General features: G+C 46.5%; 1 protein-coding gene across 2 annotated transcripts in view; it reads right to left on the minus strand.

Annotated features, from left to right (window-relative positions):
- Positions 1-12,536, minus strand: part of TBC1D14 (TBC1 domain family member 14) — a 773,921-nt gene that overhangs the window by 25,219 nt on the left and 736,166 nt on the right. The gene's annotated exons all lie outside the window — the stretch shown is intronic.

Here is a 12,536-nt window from a genome sequence, read left to right on the forward strand (position 1 = left end):
CAGAGATTAGAACAAACCTTTGGGACAAAAGATGGGTTAGGCCTAAGTGATACTCTATCCTTGTGAAAATCAAGCACGGTGGTTTGATAGATAGGGCTTGAAGCTCTGAAACTCTTCTTGCAGAGGTAATTGCAACTAAGAAGGCAGTTTTCCAAGACAAATATTTTAACTCACATGTAGCAGCCGGTTCGAAAGGGGAAGATGTTAAGGCACGAAGTACCAAATCAAGATCCCACGGAAGCACAGGATGAAAAACTGGTGGTCTTAACAGCCCAGCACCTTTAATGAAAGTTTTGCATAATCTGCTGCTCATCAACAGTGGATCCATGGATTCGTGAAATTTAGAGATAGCTGCTAGTTGGACTTTAATAGTAGAGACTGAAGATCCTTGATTAAACAAGGATGTTAAAAATTTCAAAACCTCTGGAATCGGGGCAGTGATAGGGTCTAAGCCCCTGAGTTGAGCCCAGAAAGCAAACCTCTTCCACTTACTGAGGTTCAATTTCTTAGTGGTGGGTTTGTGGGCTGAAGATAAAATGTGAATAACTTCCGGATCTAAGGTGTGATTTCTGACTGAAGTCGGAAGTGGAGGAGCCAAGCTGTCAATTTCAAAGTGTGAAGGGACTGGTGTTGTCGTCCCGACTGATGAATCAGCAGATCCGGAGTTAGATCCAAAAACCAAGAATCGTCCACAGCATGTTTCTTCAGGTAGGGAAACCATACCTGACGAGGCCAGTGCGGAGCAATTAGTATCATTGTGGACCCCAATTGGGAAGCTTTCTGAATGACTTTGGGGAGAAGTGGAACCGGAGGAAATGCATAAAGTAGCCCTGTTGGCCAAGGTTGGGCTAGAGCATCCATAGCTGCCTCCCCCTGACGTGGAGTCAAGGAGAAGAACCTTTTGCACTTTGTGTTTTGTGGTGTTGCAAACAGGTCGCAGCACGGTGTCCCCATCTTCTGAAAACCTGAGCTGCTACTGTTTCATTCAGGGACCACTCGTGAGGAGAGAGAATTGTCCTGCTTAATCTGTCTGCCAATATATTGGATTTCCCTGGAATGTGGGTCGCTACCAAGAAACGGTTGGTAGCTACAGCCCATTCCCACACCCTCATGGCCTCTCTGCAAAGGGGGTAAGATCTGGTCCCTCTTTGTTTGGATACCAGACCACCGACATGTTGTCTGTGTGGATAGCGATAATGCCTTGAGGGAGAAATTTGTGGAGGGCCTGTAGGGACAGAAGTACAGCCCTCATTTCCAATACATTGATATGGAGAAAGGTTTCGTCTGGAAGCCAAGAACCCTGAACTAACCTGCCCAGACAATGCCCCCCCCACCCTGTCTGGGAGGCATCCGCCGTCAGGGTGGCCACCGGAGGGGGGATAACAAAAGGTCTTCCCTGATTCAGATTGGACGGCTGAAGCCACCAGCGGAGGTCCCGTTTGCACGTTTCTGTAATCATAATGGGGTGATTGAGGGGGAGATTCTGAAAGGACCATTGAGTCGATAACAGCCACTGAAGAATCCTCATGTGCAATCTTGCCAGTGGAACTAGGAGAACCGTGGCAGACCTCGAACCTAAAGTTGCAGGACCATCCTGGCTGGGGCTTTGGATCTTGAAAGCAGGGCTTGAACTTGACCTTGTAAAGTTTGAATCCTTTCGGTAGGAAGAAAGACGCGCATCAATTTTGAGTCTATCTCTGCTCCTATGAACCTTATGCGCTGAGAGGGCAGCAAGACAGACTTTGACCAATTGAATGCAATTCCCAGGGTAGCACCCAGGGAGATGGTGGCTTTGAGGTTGTCCATTAGTAGATGCCTGGTGGTGGCAGTCAGGAGCCAGTCGTCCAGATAGGGAAACACTTGGAAACCAAGACTCCTCAGGTGAGCAGTCACTACTGCCAAACACTTGGTGAACACCCTGGGGGCTGTGGTGAGACCAAAGGGCAGTGCACAAAATTGGAAATGACTGTCTCCCAGGCTGAAGCGCAGATACTTCCTGGACGCCCGATGTATCGGTATGTGATAATAGGCGTCCTTGAGATCTATGGAGCACATCCAAACATCCTTCTCCAACAATGGGAGAATGGATTGTAAAGTGACCATTCGAATTTGGATTTCATGACGGATTGGTGTAGTTTGGTGAGATCCAATATTGGTCTCAGGTCCCCTGTCTTTTGGCACTAAAAGAACCTTGAGTAATTTCCGGATCCGATCTGGTCTGTGGGGACCGGTTGGATGACTCCTTTTTCTAGCAGCTTTAACGCTTCTGCGGCTGCAATTTCCCTTTGACTGGGTGGTGGGTCCGGGATTTTTGGACGGTGGGGGTGAGTGTGTGAAGGGAATGGTGTAACCTCCGGCATAATCCAAGCACCCATCTGTCCTGAGTGATAGACTCCCAGGCTTTTAGGTGCTTGGCAACGGCACCCGACTGGCTCGAGCAGCACAGCCGGGCAATCCCTCATGAAGTGTGGGAGGCTGAAGAGCCACGAAAGGACTCGCGGTCTCCAGAATTGGGGCCCTCTGCCGCCCCTGGGACGGCGTCTCCCAGAAAAATTTCCCGCCTCTGCCTCTGGAAGGGGAATCTTCCTGCTGTTGAGGAAAAACTTACGTGATTTGGAACCACATCTTCCCTCCTCCTTAGCCTTGGGATAAGGCCGAAAGGGAGTGGAATAACGTGCACCTACGGCAGATAAAGTTTTTCCTCTTGCTCACAGCGGTAAGAGTGTCTTTAACCTTAGGTCCAAACAAAGAGGACCCATCAAAGGGAGCGCGGCGAAGGAAGACTTGAAGGCCTCCGCAAATGACACAAACGGAGCCAGGCTTGTCTCCGAGAGCCACGCCTGTGCCTGCCGCTTACCGCCCTTCGGCCGCATATGAAATGAGCCTCAAGGACGAGTTAGAAATCGAGGTAAGGATAGCCAACTGAGAGCTAACAGACTGGGCTAGCTGCTCAGGTAGGTTACCCGAGAGGGAATCTGACAGCTCCTTGACCAGATCCCTCTGTAGCCTGGTAAAATGTGCCAAATAATTCAGGGACCTTAGTGTAAAGGCCGCTGAAGTCAGGGTGCGCTTCCTGCATCGCCCATGCTCCTAGACTCCTTATTAGGAGGATGGACGGACGCTGAAGCCTCTGCCACGCCTGTTGTGTAGCAGATGCCACCACCATGGCATCTACAGCCACGCCTTTAGTCAAGAACTCCTTCTCGGTGGGGCAGACAAAAATTTGTTAGGGCGAGAAGGCACTGGTTCCACAGTATCTGGATGTTCCCACGCCCGACAAACCAAATCCAGGAGCTCAAGGGCGGAGACACCCAGGAGGCTGAGGGCTGAGCCCCAAAGGCCTTGAGAAGCACTGACTCATCAGCAGAGGGGGTTTGGATATCCAGCCGCCTCGTTGTTTGAGGATCTCTAAAATGTCTGCGAATGAGACATCATCCGAGGATGACTTCGGGACCCTCCGCATCATCAAGATCAGTGTCCGATGTAAGAGACTCGGGGAGTCCACGTGCTTCCTCTTGCACAATCTCTTCCTTGGGGCTCCTCTGAAGACAACTCAAGAACCCTCAGGAGGAGGGGAACCCCAGTGGGGTAACCTCAGGTCCCGGGCTCCGCTGCCTAAGGACAGGGAACTGCCAAAGACCCAGTCTCCACGCCCAGGGAAGGTGCCGGTAAAGCCGGAGAGATGGTCAAGAAGACTTGGCCAAGGCACTCCTCATAGCTCTGAAAGCCGGACCCCAGAATCCTGGGAGTGTCCGGTCCCCGAGCCATGATAGCAGACGGAAGTCCCGCAGCAAGCACCGAGAGGGAGGCTCGGAACAGACAGCATAGGTCCCAAACGTCACCCCGGTCCAGCCGAAGAAGTCCGTGCCAAACTCGGACCAAGGCCGGGTTGGAGTAAGGGTCGGAGCCGACCCTAGGATCTCCACCGCTCCAACAGCACCTGCTCACGGAGCCAAGCGGTCGGAGGAGGAATGGCAATGACATGGGTATTGTCGGCTCAAGCCAAATGGGTCGGAGCCGAAACAAATTTTGAAAGACTGGGGACTGGAACAGTCTTTGGAGCACCCTGTCTATGTCCGAATCTGACATCCTCGATGACCTAGAGGATACTGAACGGGTTCGAGTTGGCCTCTCCAACGGCCCCAAGGGGCTAGGGGACCGCACCGAGGCGACTCGATGACTATCGGCGCCAAGGAATACCCAAACTAGTTTCCATCGGTGCCGAGGAGGACTTCGCGCCGAGGAGGAAGTGTCTGAGCGACAACCTTCATCGGCCCGAGACCAGTGGAGCCGATGAAGGTGACCCGCCTCGATGCCCCAGCCGCCGGCCGAAGCCAGAGGAGTCGAGACTGGTGGCATCGAGGCAGACCGTTCCGCCTCGGCCCAAGTCCTTGGAGCCGAAGTTGAAGCCTGCCTATGTCTTTTGGCGGTCGGATCCGACGGACTGGTCGGAGCCGACGCCCTTTTCTTTTTAGCAGGAGAGGATGCTAAAGCTTCTTCAAAAGAGGGTTTTATAAGGCCTTTCAAAATAAGTTTATTTTTCCTCTCTTGGAGGACCCTCGAGGAAAACGCGTGACATACGCTGCAGGACTCCTGTAAATGTTTGGCGCCCAAACAATACACACAGAGAGAGTGGTCATCTGTGATAGACATTTTAAAGCTGCACTTAGTGCACTTTTTAAAGCCCGAAGGCCTAGGAGCCTGAGACATTATTAGCAACAAATTTAGCAACTATTACAGAAAACACACTTTTTTTTTTTTTTTTTAAAACTGTCACTACAATAATTAGCTTGCAGTCGCCAATTAAGGTAGCCTGTCCGACAACAACAGAAAAGAAAAATTAACTAAAGGGATCCAAACCCCTTAGGATTTGAAGCAATTGACAGAGAAAAACCCTACAACTGAAAGGGCCTAGTCAGAACCAATACGTCAACCACACACAAAAAATTTCACAGAAAAAATAATCAGTCACACACAAAAAGTACAGTATAGCTGTTAAAACAGCTTTTTGTTAAGAAATTAGCAAATTTCTGACAGAAAAAGTTAGTGAAAAGACACTACTTAGCTCAGCCAGCTCGAGACCACGTCTTTGCTAGTTAGCGGCAAACGAGATCTGGGGGAATGGTAGTGGTGCATCCTGGGATATAGTAAGCTCAGCCAATAAGAGACTTCGCTCTTTGGCATAAGCGTGCCGAGTCGGAGCAGAGGGATCAGTTCCGAACCCATCAGTCAGAATGTAGGCGAGATAGGATCACATAACATCCTTTATTTTCTGCTTAGCATTCTGCAGTTGATCCTCTTCTTGTTCTGTGAGATTCCCCATATTCTGCAATACTTCAACATTTGTCAGTCCCTCTAAATTTTTACTCCTTTAATTTTATTTCCACCCTATTTTTAAACTCCACCTTAATTTTATCCCACTCTCTAGCTATATTCTCAGAAGAAATTTTTAACTTCTCTAACAGCTCCTGAATAATCTCCACTACCCATTCCTGAAATTCCTCTCTTCAACAGATAGGCACCAGTGTCTCATTTTTATTTCAGTACCCTGTTTTTTAATTATTTAACAAAACGTGAGGTACAGTGCGGAAATAAACCTTTAACCAAAAACACACCGCGAGAGGAGCAACTGAAGTCAGAACATTCACCAAACTAGATTTATTGCACAAACAGTCCAAGTCCATGCAATAAATCTAGTTTGATGATTTTACGGCTGTCTGGTGCTTCAGTTGCTCCTTCCGCAGTGTGTTTTTTTAATTACTGGTGCATGATCTGAAATAGAATGCTTATCAAGACCTTCAATTAAATGCACATGTTCTTGTGAAATGTAAATACTGTCTAGCCTAGCCCAGTTTTTATATTTTTGGGGATTATGTAAACTCAGTCCTAAATCCTATTACTGAATTCACATCTTCCATATCATGCATTTTCATAAATTTCTTCAAAAATCTACCCTCCTTTGTTATACTTTCCCTTCTGGGTCCCCAAGAAATCTTTACTGTTGCAAATCACATTCAAGTCCCCATCTGAGACTGTTCACATTTAAAGACATTACAGAAATCATTACATTAAAAAGTTACTCACCTTTTATGTACAACACCTTTTTTGTTAAATGTCTAGTTCCAGCTTTTGTTACATGCATACACTGTTTGATAGGTTGAACTTATAGTTGTTTCTTGTCCCATTTGAGCCTATGTCATATCTTACAAAACTTTGTTTTATTGAAAGCCCTAAAAAAAAAAAAAAAAAAAAAAAAAAAAAACTCACTCCCAATACCAGTCTAAAAACTATGAACTTAATACTAACAAAATTATTTACTCCTTCAAACACTGAAGTTTTACCCTCCTAATAGAAACAAAAGTCCCAAAAGTACAGTTGTGTACACTTACCATAAATGTAGACAGTGTATTCACTGTTGCAGTCATCACACTTTGGTTCTCTCTGCCTGCAGGTAGCCCTCAGCTGGCCCGCATACCAGAGACTTGGCATTTCTGCGTCAGATGCTGTCACTCCAGGACTGACGTCAGGTCATCAGGGGTATAAAAACAGGCAGACGATGCCATTACATCAGTTTTTCTTGGCCCAAATGTCAGGAACCCCCCAAATAGGGAGCCAAGATATGGTGGGGAAAACACCACCAGTAAAAAGTAAGTACCAATACCCCTGAAAGGGGTACGTAATAGCCATACAGAGGCGAGAAAAAAACAGGGGGGGCTGGAGGGAGGGAAACCAGGACTGCAACAGTGAATACACTCAAACATCTGTATTTATATAAGTGTACACAACTGTACTATGTTCTTAGTTTCACTGTTGCAGTCATCACACTTGGGTGGATTCCCAAAGCTGAAGGGTGGAGGCAGTCAAGAAGAGTTGGGGCTGGCTAGTATGCCTTGCAGGTCTGCTGTTGCAAAACCTGCCCTGGATTTGGAAAAGATAGGCAAGTGGTAATGCTTGCTGAAGGTGTGTACTGAACTCCAGGTAGCAGCTTCCAGGATATCCCTTGCAGGGACTCCCCTGAGAAATGGTGTAGAGGTAGATTTTGCCCTAGTAGAATGTGTTCTGACCCCTGAGGGGTTGGTTTCCCATGGTGCTTGTAGTAGAAATGGATGCAGTGTGCTATTTACTAGGAAATTGTTTTGAAATGGCCTTGCCCTCTGCCCCTGTTGCAAAGCTAACTAGTAACTGGTCAGAATTTTTTGAAGGGCTTAGTCCTATCAAGGTAGAATCTGAGCTGTCTGTGCACATCCAAGGAGTGCAGGATCCTTTCCCCTTTATTTTGAGGATTAGGGAAAAAAGTTGGCAAATGGATGGATTGGTTGAGAGCCACACTGGATACCACTTTAGACATGAAGGAAGGGTTAGTCTTGAGGGAAACCCTGTCAGCATGGAAAATAAGAAGTTATGTACTTACCATAACGTTCCATGTTAGTTGTCTTCTTCTCGCCTTCTTTCTTGCTGGTTGGGTTCGGAGCCAATCCTCGGCTCCGACTCGGCCATCTTCAAAAGCTCGAGGGCTGTGTACTGGCTTGAGGCCCCCCTATATCCCATGATGCCTGGCGCTAGATACCCAGATCTCATTTGGCAAGTCCAACAACAACAACAACAACAACCCTGTCCTAGAATGCATAAATCCTACTGGAGAGACTACTAGTCAGAAGGAATAGCCAGAGAGGACTCAGCCAGTGAGAAAACATAAGGAACTCTTCCCGGTCTACTAGGACAGGGGGATGGAGGTTGGGACGCAAAAAAGAAGGCGAGAAGACGACGAATAACATGGAACGTTATGGTAGGTACATAACTTCTTAATGTTAAGTTGTCTATCTCGCCTTCATTCTTGCTGGTTGGGACAGCGTCCCTAGCACCTCAATCCTGGGTGGCTCATCGGAACAGACTCTTCAGAACAGTGGAACCAAAATCAGCTCTGCTCCTGGAGGCCACATCAAGCTTATAATGTGAAATAAAGGTATGAGGATTGGTCCATGTAGCTGCCGCACAAATAGTTTCCATTGGCAATCTTCGCAAGGCTGACCCCATTTGTGGAAGATTTGGTCCGCCACTGTCTGATTGGAGAGACCACTCGTGAGGCATGAGAATTGCTCTGCTCAGCCTGTCCGCTATAAAGTACAGTTGTGTACACCTACCATAAATGTAGATGTTCGAGTGTCTTCACTCTTGCAGTCATGACTGTAGGGTTCTCCCCTGCCGGCAGGCAGCCCTCAGTCGGCCAGAATCCCAAAGTCTGGGTCCGGCGTCAGCTGTTCAACCCTGCTCCCTGACGTCAGAGCGCCAGGAGTATAAAGGTGACAGCCGATGCCATCTTCTCCAGTTTTTCTTGCCCCAGATGTCAGGAGTTCCAAAATGAAAACGGTCCCATAACCTTTGCAAATACACCTCAGAAGAATGGTGGAAAAAGGAACCACACAAAAGTAAAAATAAGAGGGGACAGGAGGGATGGAAACCCAGACTGCAACAGTGAAGACACTAACATCTACATTTATGGTAGGTGTACACAACTGTACTTTGTTCATAGTGTTTCACTGTTGCAATCATGACTGTAGGGTAGAATCCCAAAGCGGAAAGAAAGGGAGGTGGTCATAAAGAAGAAGGGGCGGCTAAAAGGCCCTGCACGACTGCAGAGGCAAAGCCTGCCCTAGACTTAGAGTAGAGAGGTAAATTGTAGTGCTTAGAGAAAGTATGCACTGAACTCCAAGTTGCAGCTTCCAAAATGTCCTTGGTAGGAACTCCCCTGAGGAAGGCCGCAGAAGTGGCAGCAGCTCTGGTGGAATGAGTCCGAATGCTCCCTGGGATTTGCTTTCCATGGTGTGAATAACAAAATCTGATTCCATGAGCAATCCATTTAGAAATGGTTTGTTTAGAAATGGCTTTACCTTGGGAACTTGAATCATAAGAAACAAACAATTGTTCTGATTTTCTGATGTCCTTGGTTCTGTTCAGGTAAAAACATAGTTGTCTATGTACATCCAAGGAATGTAAGATCCTTTCCCCTTTATTCTGAGGAGTGGGGAAAAAGGCTGGCAAGTGGATAGTTTGATTTAAAGCTACTTTGGAGACCACCTTAGGCATGAAGGTCGGATTAGTCCTCAAAGATACCCTATCTTGATGAAAAATAATATAAGGTTCCACCGCCATAAGGACTTTAACTCAAACTCTCCTGGCAGAGGTTAGTGCTAACAGGATAGCTGTCTTCCAAGATAAAAACTTGATGTCAGAAAAAGAGGCAGGCTCAAAAGGAGGCAAGGTTAGTTTTTCCAAAACATAATTGAGATCCCAAGCAGGAATAGGAGGAGATCTAGGAGGTCTTAAGTTCTTAGCTCCTCTGAGGAACTGTCTCATGAGCTGGTGGGAAAAGATGGGAGGGTCTGTATTACAATGAGCAGAAATAGCAGAGGCATGGATCTTAATAGAAGAGAAAGAGAGACCCTTATTGTAAGAGATCTGTCAAGTAAAGTAAAATTAAAGTAATGTTAGGAAAAAGAGGATCAGAATCCTGAGCCTGCATCCAGGAACAAAATCTTTTCCATTTTCCTGCATAAGATTTTCTAATGCTAGGACGTCTGGCTTCTAAAATGACATCCATAACTTGCTTGGGTAGGAAAGAAGAAATCAAAGGTCCTGGATTAATCAAGCCGCCAGGCTGAGAGTTCTGACATGAGAGTGTAGAACCCGACCTTGATGCTGGGACAGAAGGTTCGGAGACTGAGGTAAAATCCAAGGAGGCTCCAGGCACAGGTTTTTTAGAGTTGGATACCAAAACTGCCGAGGCCAATTTGGAGCCAACAAGATTATCATCTTGGGTTTGTCCTGTTTTATCTTCAATAAAACTCGTGGAAGAAGAGGTAGAGGCGGAAAGGCATATCCCGAGAGGTTCCTCCAACTGAATGACAGGGCATCCACTTTCCAAGCTTCTCTGTGGAAAGTCCTGGTGCAAAAATTCTGTAGCTGATGATTTAGATGGGTTGCAAAGAGATCTATGTGAGGACATCCCCATACTGCTGTTATCATCTTGAATATTTTGGTGTCCAGCATCCACTCGTGTGAATCCGAAAGGTTTCTGCTCAAACTGTCTGCCAGTAAGTTTTGTTTCCCTGGTAGAAACTGAGCTTGAAGATCCAGACTGCAAGCTACAGCTGTGTTCCATAACTCCATGGCTAGTCTGCAAAGGGGGTAGGAATGAGATCCCCCTTGCTTGTTTATGTACCACATAACTGTGGTGTTGTCTGTCCGTATTAGTAGTTGTCCTGGTTGTATGAGATTCCTGAAGGCCAATAGAGCTTTCTGAACAGCTAACATTTCCTTTAAGTTGATATGCAGGTGCATCTGATCCTTGTCCAAAGGCCCTGCAGACAATTGCCCTGAAAATGGGCTCCTCAAGCATAATCTGAGGCGTCCGTGGTTAGAATCCGAGAGGCAGGAGGTAGACGGAAGGGCTTCCCTTCATTTACAGCACATGCCCTGGACCACCAAAGAAATTCCTTTTGAAGGCAAGGAAGGATGGGAATCAGTATGTCCAAACTGTGGCAATGCTGAGACCATACACTTTTTAGGTACCACTGTATTTTTCTCATGTGTAGTCTTGCATATGGTACGAGAAGAATGCAGGAGGCCATGTAACCCAAAGCCTGCAGGAATTTCCTTGCAGATAGATGGGTTAGAGTTGCCAAGGCTTTGAAAGTTGATGCCAGCTGTAATTGTTTTTCGGATGTCAGAAATGCCATCTGGGCTGCAGTGTTTAGAAGAGCACCCAGAAAAGTTATCTGTTGTGATGGTGTCAAATTTGACTTTATGTTTACAGAGAATCCCAGGAATTTGAGGTGGTTTTGTACAAAGTCCAGATGCTGGAGTAAGACATCCTTGCTGTCTGCCTGAATTAGACAATCGTCCAGATAAGGGTAAATTTGAATTCCCTTGAGTCTGCAGTAAGCTACTACTGGAGCCAGGCATTTGGTGAAGACCCTGGGTGCAGAAGACAATCCAAAGGGCAGCGCAGAGAATTGGAAGTGCCTCGATACGGCCTTGAACCTGAGGTATTTCCTGCGATCCTGCCTGATGGGAATGTGTAAATATGCCTCCTTTAAATCAAAAGTCACCATCCATGCATCTTTGGACAGCATTGGAAGTAACTGCTGTAGAGTAAGCATCTTGAATTTTGGAATCTCTAGAAAGGTGTTCAAGACAGACAGATCCAGAATGGGTCTCCATGAATTTTGCTTCCTTGGGACTAGAAAGAGCCTTGAGTAAAACCCTTTTCCCATCTCTGAAAGAGGAACCAGTTCTATGGCATTCATAGCCAAAAGAGCTTCCACCTGGTTTAAGGCCTCCGTCCATTGATGTTTTGAAAGGTCTGGCCATCCGCTTGGCTAAGTATGAAAATGGAATTTGTAACTTCTTAAAATCACATCCAAAACCCATTTGTCTTGGGTTATGAGTTTTCCTCCGAGAGGGGCTTCCAAGCAAGACGTTCCTGCAGCCCAACAGAGTGAGTCATTGAGTTTGTTTCCTTTGAGACTGTGGCCTGTCCTCTCCTCCCCTAGGGGTAGAAGCAGTCCACTGTCTTGGTCTATAAGCAGCTTGTGTTTGAGGCCTCCCTCTGGAGCGTCTATATCTACTTCTTTGAGGCCTGTCTGAAGAGGGAAAGGACCAGTTTTTTGATGGCCAATTCCTGCTAAATCTAGGAGGCTGTACTTGTAAGAAATCTAACTGTTTGCATGTATTTCGCCTTATCCTCCATATTTTTAATCACCTGTTCAGCTTTAGATCCAAACAAAACATTATGCTGAACAGGAGCATCCAATAATTTAGCCTTTACTTGTTCAGGCAAATTCTGTTCCTTTAGCCATGCATGTCTTCTAATGACTGTGCCGGAGGCCGCAGCCCTACAGGAGGCCTCCAAGGCATCAAATCCACAGTGTAAAACATGCTTCCCAACTTGTTCAGTGGCATGCAATAAGTCATGTAATTCCTTATCTGCACAGGCAGAAATGGAAGTAAATTTTTGTTTTAAGGCAGACAAGAGAAATTACTGATATTTAAGCATATGAAACTGACAGTTTAGAGCCCTAATGGACAAAGTAGCAGAAGTGTACACCTTTTTGCCCCATCTTTCCAAGGCTCGAGAATCCTCTTCAGTAGGAATGGGATTTTTAGCAGTAGCGGCCTTAACACCCTTAGGGCCCTGAGAAATGGTTTCAGAGTCAACAGTAGGATTCTTGTATAAAAACTGATGGGAATCAGGAACCCTGTAGTATCCATCAGGCTTAACAGGAGAAGGAGGGAAAGAATCAGGAGTTAAGTTAGCCTCTGAAAAAGCATCATCCACAATATCCAAAACAGGAGGAATAGCCAGGGGTCTATGTTGGGGAAGAAGAAAATCCCTGAGTCTTTTCTTGGATTCTGAATACTCCTGTCCCTCCCAGTGGAAATGTTCCCTCATTTCATGCAGAATTTCCCCAAAAGAAAAATCCACAGGAGGAGAAGCTGAAGGAATAGATTCTTCCGCATCAGAATCCTCATAAGGA

This window comes from Protopterus annectens, chromosome 2.part1 (genome assembly GCF_019279795.1).
Source record: "Protopterus annectens isolate FY-2018-M chromosome 2.part1, PAN1.0, whole genome shotgun sequence".
Taxonomy (NCBI): domain Eukaryota; kingdom Metazoa; phylum Chordata; order Ceratodontiformes; family Protopteridae; genus Protopterus; species Protopterus annectens.